The sequence below is a fragment of the Balaenoptera borealis genome (genome assembly GCF_965194805.1).
Source record: "Balaenoptera borealis genome assembly, chromosome: 13".
Classification (NCBI taxonomy): domain Eukaryota; kingdom Metazoa; phylum Chordata; class Mammalia; order Artiodactyla; family Balaenopteridae; genus Balaenoptera; species Balaenoptera borealis.
In genome coordinates, this window is record NC_138870.1 from 5,534,326 (window position 1) to 5,546,732 (window position 12,407).

The window sequence follows — 12,407 nt, forward strand, 5'->3', positions numbered from 1 at the left end:
CCAGCGGTTATCAACTCTGCACGATTTTGCTCGCAGGGGACATTTGGCAATGTCTGGGGACATTTTTGATTGTCACAGCTCGGGGCAGGTCCTCCTGGCATCTACTGGGTAGAGGCCAGGGATGTTGCAATGCACAGGACTGAATGATCCTGTTATCATTCCGGATGACCCACAAGAAGGAATGAGCAGGTCCAGAACATCATTCGTGCTGAGGCTGAGAATCCCTGCCTTACACAGGTGCCCAGGGGGTCCGGGCTGACATGGGAGAGCTGGACCCACAAGGAGGCCAGCTGGACTTTGCCAGAACACTCGCCTTAGGCTGAGGGGTTAGGGCTTATTCATAGGATCCCCTGAAAATGAGTGTCCCTGTAACTTGCTCTCTCATGCCCCGCCTTTGTCGTCTACCTTTCACTGTCATCGGGTCTGAGGGGTGCTCAGCAGGAAAGAGGTTTAACAGGTGGCTGTGATCTAGCAGGTGAAGGGTGGGGAGCCAGGGTCTTCCCTGGGGTCACACCACATCCTGGTCATCCTTAGGATCGCCCCTGGGTCAGAGTCAGGCATTATATGGGGAAAGGCACAGGCTGTGGACTTAGACGGGCCTGGGTCTTGGCTGGGTGCCCTTCGGAAGGGAGTTAATCTCTCTGTCCTCAGTTTCCCCTCAGTTTCACGGACCCAGGCATCTAACCACACGAGGGTCTAAGCAGAGTGGATGCTCAGGAAATGACAGCTAACATAGTAACAGGCACCAGCACTTCTATGAAGGGCTTGTTTGTTTTCCCCTGTTAACACTGGGTGACCAGGAAGAGGAATCAAGTGTGATACTGGGAATCTAAGAGTATCACTGAAGATGCAGTCATTGCAGGCAGAGAGAGTCAGAACGCACGCTAAACAAAGCAGTTCCATCCTGACCCTATGTGTGCAAGTGTTCTGCTCACCCATCTGCACGCTGAGTCATGGATTTTGCCAAACCTCAGCTCTGGGGCAGGGGGCGTCAGAGATGGGGGAGTGGCGCTGGTTGACAAGTGTGCGTGCGCCGCTGTGGATATTGTAGGGCATGTAATGTGTGTGTAAGACTGGGTGTCGTCAAATGAATTTGATTCCCAAGCCATATATAAGTGCTTTGGGGCTTAGTCTCATTTTGTGTTTTGTGTTTCTCAGTCTCCATTAGAGGTAAAGGTGCTGGCTTTGTATAAATACTACGTTTTGTCATTCATGTATTTTTACTTACCTATTGCCTCTTTCCCAAAAAGAAATCTGAGACAGTTCACCACTAAGGATTGGATGATACAAATAAAGGTATAGATACAGGTATAGTAAGCTTACTAAAGCAAGTATATATTTGTGTAACAGGATTAAAAATTATTTTAATTCTTCAGTCTATTCTAATCACTGTGATTAATCATCATGTGTCTCTGAGCTTCCAGCTGGCCAATGTAAAAAAGGAAAGAGGACAAAATCACAGGACAACATTTTTACTTGTGACCTTGAATGACAAAGTGGACAATTTCCCCAACCACAATTTTACAACAAATGCAGAAGTGGTTTTCACAACAAATCTTAATGAAAGCTGAGGGCATAGTATTAACCTGCAGCTTAGTGAAGACACATCTGCAAAACTCCTGAGGGTGGACAGCGCTTCCAGGCTGTAGCTTGATAGGGGACAGAACTTAGAATGCCCAGCAGAGTAGGTGTGTGACCATATTCTCTTCCCTAAATGTAATTTCTCTGACTGGGCTTTTTACCAGGAGTTGTTTACAGATACTTTGAGGTGTTACTTCCTTATGAGCCCCTGGAGGCTGGGCTTCTATTTCACAGACAGATAGAGAACTTATAGAAAAGTGCCCATCCCTGTTCCTGGCATCGACTGGCAGTTCTGTGTTCATCTTTTTGTTTATTTGTTCATCTTTTCCATTTGTTCTTCCATCCATCCATCCATCCATCCGTCCATCCATCCACCCATCCATCCATCCATCCATCCATCCATCCATCCATCCATCCATCCACCCATCCATCCATCCATCCATCCATCCATCCACCCATCCATCCATCCATTTATCTATCCATCCATCCATCCATCCATCCACCCATCCATCCATCCACCCATCCATCCATCCATTTATCCATCCATCCATTTATCCATTTATCCATCCATCCATCCATCCACCCATCCATCCATCCACCCATCCATCCATCCATCCATTTATCTATCCATCCATCCATCCATCCATCCACCCATCCATCCATCCACCCATCCATCCATCCATTTATCCATCCATCCATTTATCCATTTATCCATTTATCCATCCATCCATCCATCCACCCATCCATCCATCCACCCATCCATCCATCCACCCATCCATCCATCCATTTATCCATTTATCCATCCACCCATCCATCCATCCATCCATCCATCCATCCATCCATCCATCCACCCATCCATCCATCCACCCATCCATCCATCCATTTATCCATCCATCCATTTATCCATCCATCCATCCATCCATCCATCCATCCATCCATCCATCCATCCACCCATCCATCCATCCATTTATCCATCCATCCATTTATCCATTTATCCATTTATCCATCCATCCATCCATCCATCCATCCACCCCTGCCCTAATTTGGGGAAACAGAGTGGGAAGCTGTAGTGGTTGACATGTGACTTATTTATATGAGCTTGGATGTCTGTGAGAGGGAGGCTGCCATCCTCCATCCCCCATAAATGCCTTGGTCCTCACCTGGAGTTAAGTTCTGTGGGACAGAGCAGAGATGAACAGGCCTGGCTATTCAGCAGGGAAGGTGTTGGTGATATACGGACAGGCCAAGCTTTGGAAGAAACATCTGTATGGCCATCCACAGAGTGCCTGTCTAGTTAAATGAGAGCCATGCTGCAAAAAAAGGCCTTACGTGTCCTTTCCATACATGGAAAACAACCCATTGGTGGTTCCATTCTTAGCTGTATATTTGCAATTGAGGCCATGCTTGTTTGCACAACCAATTCTATAGGTACAAGTCAACTTTTTATTTCTTTTCAGCACTATGCTATTCAGTTGCCAAGACACATCAACTGCTTAGTGTTTTATCTGATTCATCCTGCAGATCCTTTTGCAATATGATCTACGTCTTTGTTCTTGATTAAACCAATCACATGACTAGATTAGGTCTGAAGTTCTGCTCTGAACATTATCGCCCTCCGTCTCCTGGGCAGGCGCATGCACACCCATGAACACACACTCACGTGCACGCACATGTGTATACCTTTGAAGGCCCAAGGCTTCAGAAAGATAGAAAACAGTTTACAGCAGGCACAAGCACCTCTAACCTTCTGAAATCCCCTTGTGACAGCCCACATAGCTAGCACGGCTTGAGCAGCCAAATTTGAATTCTCAGCTGTGCTAGCCTGGCTAAAGAACTTTCTAGGTTTTCTGAAAGTTAACCAGAACATTTTTTTCCAGTTGCCCGTGCTACCGAAAATATTTCTATCATGCTTTAACCCCTTTTTTCGTCTTAGTGAGAATTACAAATAATTGAACCTAGCCTAATGACTAAGGCTCATTATCGTTGAGGACAGAGGCTCATTAAAGCCTAAAGGAACAGGATTTTGGAAGGAGACGAATCTAGAGTTGGATTTTGGCTTTTAGTGCCACTTACAGGCTATGAGATTTTAGGCAACCTGACAACTTTTATCAGCCTCGGTTTTGTTTCTGGTCTGCAGAAATAGAGGTGACTGTATTCACCTTGCAGGGCTATAATGAGAGTCAGAAATCATGTCAGTAAATTGCCTGGATTTAGTGTCCTGTGTGTGGTAGCAATTGTTGTTTTGGCTTTTCTTATTCCGGAGAGCACAGGTGGAACATATAAAAGGATCTGGAAGTTGAAATTGAGTCAAACGTGGACTGTCCTTAGGACAGCCTTCTAAAATGCTGAATTCTCATGCCAAAACCGATGATCTCATTATTTATAAAATTGCAGTATAGTGGGGCTGGCTTCCCCAGTGGCACAGTGGTTAAGAATCTGCCTGCCAGTGCAGGGGACACAGGTTCGAGCCCTGGTCCGGGAAGATCCCACATGCCGCTGAGCAGCTAAGCCTGTGCACCACGACTACTGAGCCTGCGCTCTAGAGCCCGCGAGCCACAACTACTGAGTCCATGTGCCGCAACTACTGAAGCCCGTGCGCCTAGAGCCTGTGCTCCGCAACAAGAGAATCCACCGCAATGAGAAGCCCACGCACCACAACGAAGAGTAGCCCCCACTATCTGCAACTAGAGAAAGCCTGCGCGCAGCAACAAAGACCCAACGCAGACAAAAATAAATAAATAAAATAAATAAGGGAGGGAGGTGGGCAGAATTGGACCTCCTGCACCTGATCTTGCAGCTGCTGCCTGGTCCCTGGGCCACGCTGGTCCCATTCTTCACTCAGTGTGATGGTGGTTGCTTCCGTCTGGCAAAATGCCCTGTTGTGCAGAGAGAAACTTGAAGAAGCAAATATAATAAAAAAAATAAAATAAAGAAAAGCTCCTTGGGCATCTTGGGTCATCTAGTAGCTTTTAAGACCAAGAGCATCTTGATGAGTTATCAGCAAATCATAAACGCATGGACGGCAGTTCATGGCCTCAAAGACATCTAGATGCAAATTTAAGGAGGAAGGTGTTGACAGACTGTGTCCTTGGGAAGCTACCTGCTTAGCCCAGGTGGTTCAACACCCGTGATGGGAAGCTCCAGATAAGGGTGGCAAGAGGGACAGTGGCTTCCAGGAGTGACAGCCTACTGCATTTCTAAGAACAGAAGTGTTTTCTATCAGTTCTGTATTGGCCAAACCGCAATGTACAACCAAAACCTCAAAGTCCACCTGATGGAAGAGAGCTGAGGCCACTTGCATGTCTTTCTTCCCTCCCTCCTGTTCAGAACATTGTGAGAGCATCCCTGACATCTTCAGCTAATAAGGTGTATGAGGGACAAAACTTAGAAGACGGGGAACTCAGAACCTCCCAGCCTATTCCCAGTCTCCCAAGCCTATTCTGTTTTCCAAGGCTGGATTTTCAATTATTAATTAGTTAATCACAAATTAGTAAATAATAATCAATAAGTGATAGGACGGCATTGTGGTGTCTCCTGTGTTTCTAGAAATGCTAAATGGCTCTCCCCATAATAGATTCTCCATACATATAATTAAATGCCTGCTAATTAAATGCCAAGGGCTCTGCTGGGCACATTGGAAATCACCGAGAAGCCCTGGGTCCCAGCTCCTCCAGGGGCACTCAGAGTGATGGGGGATGCAGGGGGCACCATGAAAAGGCCACTGGCCATACCAGGCAGCAAGTGCCAGGTGTCAGGCGATTGGCTGGAGCCACTTGGTCCAGGAGCCACTGGACCAGGAAACAAGTTAGTTGGGGATTTGTTTGCTCCTTGTGGATTTTGTGCATCAATTGCAGTGGGAGAAATCCCGGTTGGATAAGCTATGTATTCCAGACGGGATCGGTTTTTAAACCTCGAGGAGAGATCTTTAAGGGAGTCCGGAGAGATGTGGAGAGGAGCGATCATTCTCTCCCTGGAATTTTGACACAAGGGTCCTGTATCACACTCATGTGCACAGTTGGATCTGGACCACTGCCACCCCCCGCTTCCCCCAGGACCCTCCACCCCACCCAGTCTCCTGGCCCATGGAATCTCTGACACCAGAGGGCCTTCCTGGACATGACCAATCCTCATTACTTTTAGAGTCGCTCCCTGATCACCTGCCAGATACACTGAGCCTTGACGTGGCCTCTGAGTTTCCTGTGACAATTGTGCTCTGTTCAGCCTCCTCTCTGGGGTTTAGCCAACCTATCTCAAAGGGGTGCCCCCAGGCTTCAGCTCCCTCCCTTTTCCCTCCCTTGACCCTCCCACAACCTTCTTCAAAACGCCAATTGAAAACAAATTATTCCCTCCCCTAAATTTCCCTAAGTGTTTGAAGCACCATTGTTTAAAGGAATGAGCTCTAATTTGGCGAATAGATAAGCATCCATTCAAAGCAAGACTTAGCCACTTGCTTGCTGTGTGGCTTTGGGTAGATAAATTAACCTCTCTGAGCCTCAGTGTCTTCTTTTGTAAAACAGAGCTGCTCTGAGCATTCTAGGGTGACATGGACAAGGCATCTACCACGTGGCGGTAACTTTTAGTAACTTCATTTCTTCTCACACGCAGAACTTGCACTAGCATGGAGTTAATTCAGTTCACAGGCTGCCCCTGTAAGAACGTGTGTTATGAGCCGGGACTGTCTCATTTAACCCTGCCAACTGTTTTTGCGATGTAGATACTACTTTCACCATTTTCTAGATAGGATCGCTGAGGCCAGAGGTCAGGGATGTGAAACCAGGTCGTCTGAGGCCTCCCCGGCACCCTTCCCAACGGCTCTCACATCTGCTTCCTGATGATTTGCTTATCTCCTTACAACTGGCCGTGCATGTCCTCACGTGTCCTCAGCACGAGCCAGGGTGCAGGGATGGATACGAAGGAAGCCCAGGGCCCTGTCCTCAGGAGCCTGCTGTCTGCTTGGTGAGAGGGTGAATTATTAAGAGAGAGGAGGTGGCGTGTCCTTGCTGAGGGCAGGACTGCGCTTTTCTCCTCCTATTGGCATAGGGCCTCCTCCGGTGGCAGCCAGCCCAGGGCTCACCTGGTCACCTCCGCCGTGGAGGGCAGAGAGCGGCCGAGGCTGGCCGGGAAGGAGACAGGCCCAGGACAGCTGCCTTGGGCATCTCAAGGAGGGGTGTGGGTCTCAGCTGGGGCCCTTCCAGAAGACTCCTTTTCATGGCAAACATTCCTGGCAACAAGGTGTATTTCTCTAGACATGAAGCTTTAAACTAAGTTATGAAGGAGGCAAGAAAGATAGGAAGATGCAATCCTGGTGTTCAGGGAGCCCCGAGTCCAGGAATAACCCTTACCAGGCTCTAGGGAAACAGCCTCTGGCATGCAGGGTAGAAGGGGGGGAAGGAGGGGTGGGCCTGGTTTTCTCAAATGAGCTCCATGCGGTCTTAGAAGGACACAGTCACTGGCCCAGGAGCCAATGGGAGGAGGTTGACGTATTGAGAACCAGAAGAACCTTCTTCAACGTTAGGTCCACAATGGATAGAAGGGAGCGGACCGAAATGGTACCCCGACTGCACTGGCAAGAACCCGGCAGGCAGTTAAGTGACCCAGAGGATCCTGGCGACAAACTGAAGGGGCAGTTGGAGAAGTGAAAAAACACCATGGGCTCTGGGTCTGGGTTCGAGTCCTGATTGCAGGTGTAGACATTCCAACCAGGGCAGGCCATGTCACTCCCAGCCCCGGTCCCCAAGGAGGGCGGGGGCTGTTCCATGCCGGCTGCCTGCCCTGCCCTTTGCTGCCACCCCTGGCCTGGCTTCTCCCCAGGGTCCCAGGGCCTCACCCACATGTCAGGAGAGAGATTTAGAGGAGATAGTCCTCTGACCTTCTACGAGGAGGCACCCTTCTACCCTGGTGGAAAACGGCCCTAAGCAGCCAGGCCTGCGTGCCAGGATGGACAGAGAAAGGGGTGGCCCACAACCCAGCCTGCGAGTCCCAGATCAGCTGCCCTCGCCATGGGACACCGGCCCCTGGAGTTTGCTTCGGGATGATCTTTGCATTTTCTGGAGCTGTGGGACCCAGCGAGGGACGGTGGTCCCTGGTGGTCCTCTCCTGCGGCCTGACCCAGTTCTGGTTAAGAAGCTGTTCCATGTCTTGCTGAGAAGAAGATCAACAAACTAACTTTATATTCCTTTCCTGTGTTTTTAAAATTTTAAAACAGTCCTTTAAGTGGGCTCTCCTTTTTGAATGGTAAAGGGAAGCACAGAGAATAGTATTAACACGCCATATCCCCCAGCGAAGCAGAATCAAGTGTCTGGACGTGGAGCTCTGGCTCCAGACCAGATGGATGTTTTGGAACCTGAATGTCCCTGTGGACCACTGGGGCCTGTTAGAAGCAGACCCTTGACCCACTCAGCAGCAGTCAGGGTGGGAGGCCTGCGCAGGGCTGGGCTTCTCTAGTCATGAGCTCCCAGGATCTTCTGACACGGGTGGTCGGGGACCACGCTTGAGAGCCTTTCCTAGGACCCGAGATGCTCTTGCATCCTCTGGCCCTTCCCCTCTCAGGACGCAGAGCACCTTTCTTAGATGTTCTCTCTCTGCCCTGCTCAGGCTCCCAGCCCGGCCGTGGTCTGCTGGTATCCTCTGCAATACCTGCTCCCCTACTGGTCACCGCCATAGTCTGTCCACGGATGGGGCCGGGCTGGTGAGCAGAGACGAGGCCGCTTGCAGGGCTCCTGGACGTGGGAGCCAGGCCGCAGCCGTGCTATCCGAGCCGGGTTCTCTGGGCCTGGCCCCCCTTCTCTCCCTGCCCGGCGGCACTGGGTGTCTGGGGCAACCCTGAGGCAGAGGGTTCTGGGCCCTGGAACCTCTCTGCAGGGCATGACTCAGCCGCCTGCATCCTTGGGCTGCCTCGTGTCTCCTCCTCCCGCATCGGTCTCCCCGGCTGGTCTGTTCTCTTAGCACCCTGAGCTCCCTTGCTCTGTCTCCCGATCTCCTGTCTGATCTCACCCCACTGAGAACCCAGCATCCAGCCTCCAGAACGGAGCTGGGAGGCTATGACTAATGCACTTGAAGGTGAGTCATCTGCTAAATATAAAACGCCACTCTCTCCCTGCATGCGAAAGACGCCAAGAGGCGCGCGTCCTTCCCGCCCAATCCATCCTTCCTCGGGGGCCGTTGATTCCCCTGAAGCTTATTGTGAACAGCATACAAATAAAGCCCAGAGAGCAGCAGGGGCCGCCCGTCTCTTCGTCCTTGGCCTTCTCTGTTCGTCTCTGAAGCCGGTGCATTTCCCGCTCTCGGAGCTGCTCTGGGAGGAATGAGTGAGTTAGGAAAACGGGGGCCTGGCCCTCACGGAATTATGAAGGAGCACAATTTACCTTCATGACTTGCCCTCTCCTCTTTCTGCCCCGTCCTCTTTTATCCTCTTGCAAAAGTAAAGAGGAGCCTTCAAGCACACCTGAATCTTGCAGGAACCAGGTGACGCTGAACCATGCGTGACTGATGAGTTGATGGAGGGGTTGGGTTCGGGCCCCGCTGGGGGACAGGTGCCCCCTTAGTGCCACACACATTGCTTTCTGCTTGGCCTGACTGCCGTGGGTCCTTGTCACCTTGGAATATGGTGACACCTTGCAGTACATATGTGAAATATCACATGGATCTTTAATACCTGACAGTTTGTGATCATTTCAATTAATTTTCTCAACCCTGTGCGATGGGTCTACCATGATTCTCAGTTTACAGACGAGAAAACCAAAGTTCCGAAAGATGAAAACAACTGTCCAAAAGCACAATGCTAGCAGCATTAGAACCCTGATTGAAACCAGTATTTTATACTTCTAGGCTAAACCAGTAAATTTTAAACTTTGATGTCAACCCATGGTAAGAAAAATATGTTATGTCCTAATGCAGTGAACACACACACGTGTATAAGCAGGCACATATACACATGTGTGAAACAAATATTTGGGTAAACAAAACTTTACTATCTTCTAATTCTATTCTATTCTCTTTCTTTCTTTCTGTTCTATTCTAATTTTATTTTAAAAATCATGCAGCCCACCAAATTGCTTTCATGACTCTCTGTAGGTCTTTCTCTGCAGTTTGAAAAACACTGGGCTACAGCATCCTAAAACCATGATAATTGTTGCACTGAGAAGTGTCTGGAAAGCTGAGTTCTAATCCTAGGGCAGTAACTAACTTTGTGACTTTTAGACAAGCCTCTCACGTCCTGGGCCTCCTCTTCCTAAAGCCTGTGGTGTAACCGAGTTTTCCTGAACGACCTGGAGGCCCAGCTCACGTCTTTCTTTAATCACTGCAAGCCCTATGCGTCTGTCTCTCTCCCTGGCGAGAAGAGCGGGCACCTTTCCCAGCTGTGTGCGTCACGTGCGTTACTGTGCACATGTGTGTCGTAGGGGGAAAGCTGGCAGATGTGCTCAGTTGTGGCAGCAGGGCACGGAGAGAAGGGGCAGTTTCTCTGTTGGGATTCAGGATCTGATATGAAATGGCACATTTTCTCGCGTACAATGTAGTGAGTTCCCTCCCCGTGCTTTTATTTGTCTTTCCTTTCTAGGGGTTCTGAAAGGCCGAGGAAAGGCCATTTCAGTGGCGATTAGGAGCTGTGAGTAGAGAGACAGAGACAGGAGGAGAATGGTGATCAGTGAGCACGTGTGTTCCTCTCGGCAGGACCGGGTCCTGGTCTCCCCTCTAAGTGGCTGTGTGCCCTGGGGCACAAGCCCTCCCTCTGCAGGCACGCACTGGCCCGGAAGGACTTGGGTGAGATCTCATCCAGCCTGGACTTTCTGGCATTATGTGTGTACGTGGTTGAGGCAGGGAGGAGGGAGACGGGCCCGTGGGCTTCGTTCTCTGTGAACGAAGGGTCCAAGGAACTGCCTCGGATGAGAACAGCTTCATCTTTAATAACTGACACACCCCGTCATTCTCCCCTTGACCTCATGCAAGGGTGTTTATCTAGTTCTGGTGAGTTTCAGACCTGCATACTGGCGGCTGTGGTGGCTCTGGTCCGCGCTAAGCCCTGCCAATTACTAGCGCAGAGTGACGGCACAAGGCGTTTCCTATCCTGTGGGTGCAGCTTCAGAGAAGTGATGTGCTCAGGTCCCAGGCCAATCGGTGGCCGAGCCCTGTGGGTGATGTCACTGCATCCAACTCTGAGGCCGGTGCATCCCTCCCTGGGCACTGGCTGCTTTCCTCACGGGCCCTCACGCTCTCAGACTTGGGGATGAGGAACGTGTGAGGCTGGCAGGCCTCCCCCACCTCTGTGCCTCCCAGGTGGACCCACTGTCAGGCAGACGTGCTCTTCCCCGGCCCCCGGCTCTGCAGATCACAGCCCCCAGGCGGCAGCATTGGTGGCAGCAGCCCCGCGGTCCTCCACAACAGGCTGCTGAGGCCCAGCTCCTCCACCAGCAGGCATTCCGCCTGGAGGCCCCGCTCACGCTCACCCTTCGTCTCTCCTGTTGGACACTCAGTTCAGGTCACTGGGCCTCGTCCCCTTGGCCGTTCCCGCCATTCTGGGAGAGGGAGTCTTCCTGCCACGGTCCGGAGGCCCTGGGCACGCAGGGAGCAGAAGCCCTTTTACCTGCACCCAGGCTCTTCCCTCCTCCCTCGCCCACGGCGCCACCAGAAGCCCCTGGAGCTCGGCTGTCTAACGGGCTGCAGAATGCACAGACTGAAAGAGGCTCTGGAGGGTGGTCTTCGTGCCCCAACCAGGGGAGCCACAGACCTGCTGGCTGACCATAGCGAGGAGGACGGGCTGCAGCCCACGTGGCCGGACTCTTGGCCCCGTGGCTGCAGCTGCCCCCTCCCACCTGCTCCTACCTGCCTCCTCTTCCTCCCCTCCCTCCACAGGGGGCGCTGCTGCCTGGCCTCTCCTTGAAGAGGCGGGAGGAAGAGGTTCCCCCTGCTGTCACGTTCCCTGTACTTTGTCAAAAATGAGCCGCTCCGGTTCCTGCATCCAGCCTGCGTTTATCGAGAGCCTACTATGTGCCAGGCTCGTCCCCCAGCCTGAAAATGCATTTGCTCACAGCAGCGTCCTCTGTTCATCTTCAGCTCAGGGACGAGGTCAGCCCGGGGAGGCAGGGTACCTGCAAGCTTCTGCCCATCCCAGTGATGGCACTGGGCAGAACACAGTTTCCACCTCCCATCCTGGCTGCTCTGGCCCCAGGAATCAGGGAGAACGGTGTGTGCCCCATTGGCGGGTGTGAACACAACACTGGGGACGTTTGAGTGCCTGGGAAAAAGGAACGTCCACCTGCGAAATTCCTTGCAGCGGGAGAAGGAGGCACGATTATGTGGTCTGGAGCGGGTTCAGAGCAGATGCGGCAGGTAGAGAAGCAGGGCAGTTTCTCGGGTGGGAGAAGCCTGTGTCACCCCGCCGGTGAGAGAATACAGGGCTGCTGCGTTTGGCCAGCCCAGGAGGAGCCCCTTGCAGGAGGTCCACGTGGGGATGTGGAGCCCCATCTCCTAGTGTGTCCTGGGGACACAACAATGCCCCTGCCAGCCCTAGAGGCAGCGACAGAGAAGTGAGACCCATGGGTCTAGGTGCCCTGCCATCCTCTCTTCCAAGGAGCCCAGGCTCTGTGGGCCTGAGACCTTGGCCTTGCTGAGCCTCTCCTTAACCCAGAGGTGGTCTCAGAGCTCCGGAAACTGCCCAACACACACCTGTCATGACCAGCACCTGCTTTCTGCCCGGGCGCTGCTCCTCCCTGGGGGGTCTCTAAGGAACCTGGTTCCCTCCTGTTGCCTGGAATCCAAATGAGTGAGGGGCTGAGGAGGAGAGAAAAAAGGAAAAGTCCTGGGATCCGCCCTTAGAAACGTATGTTAGT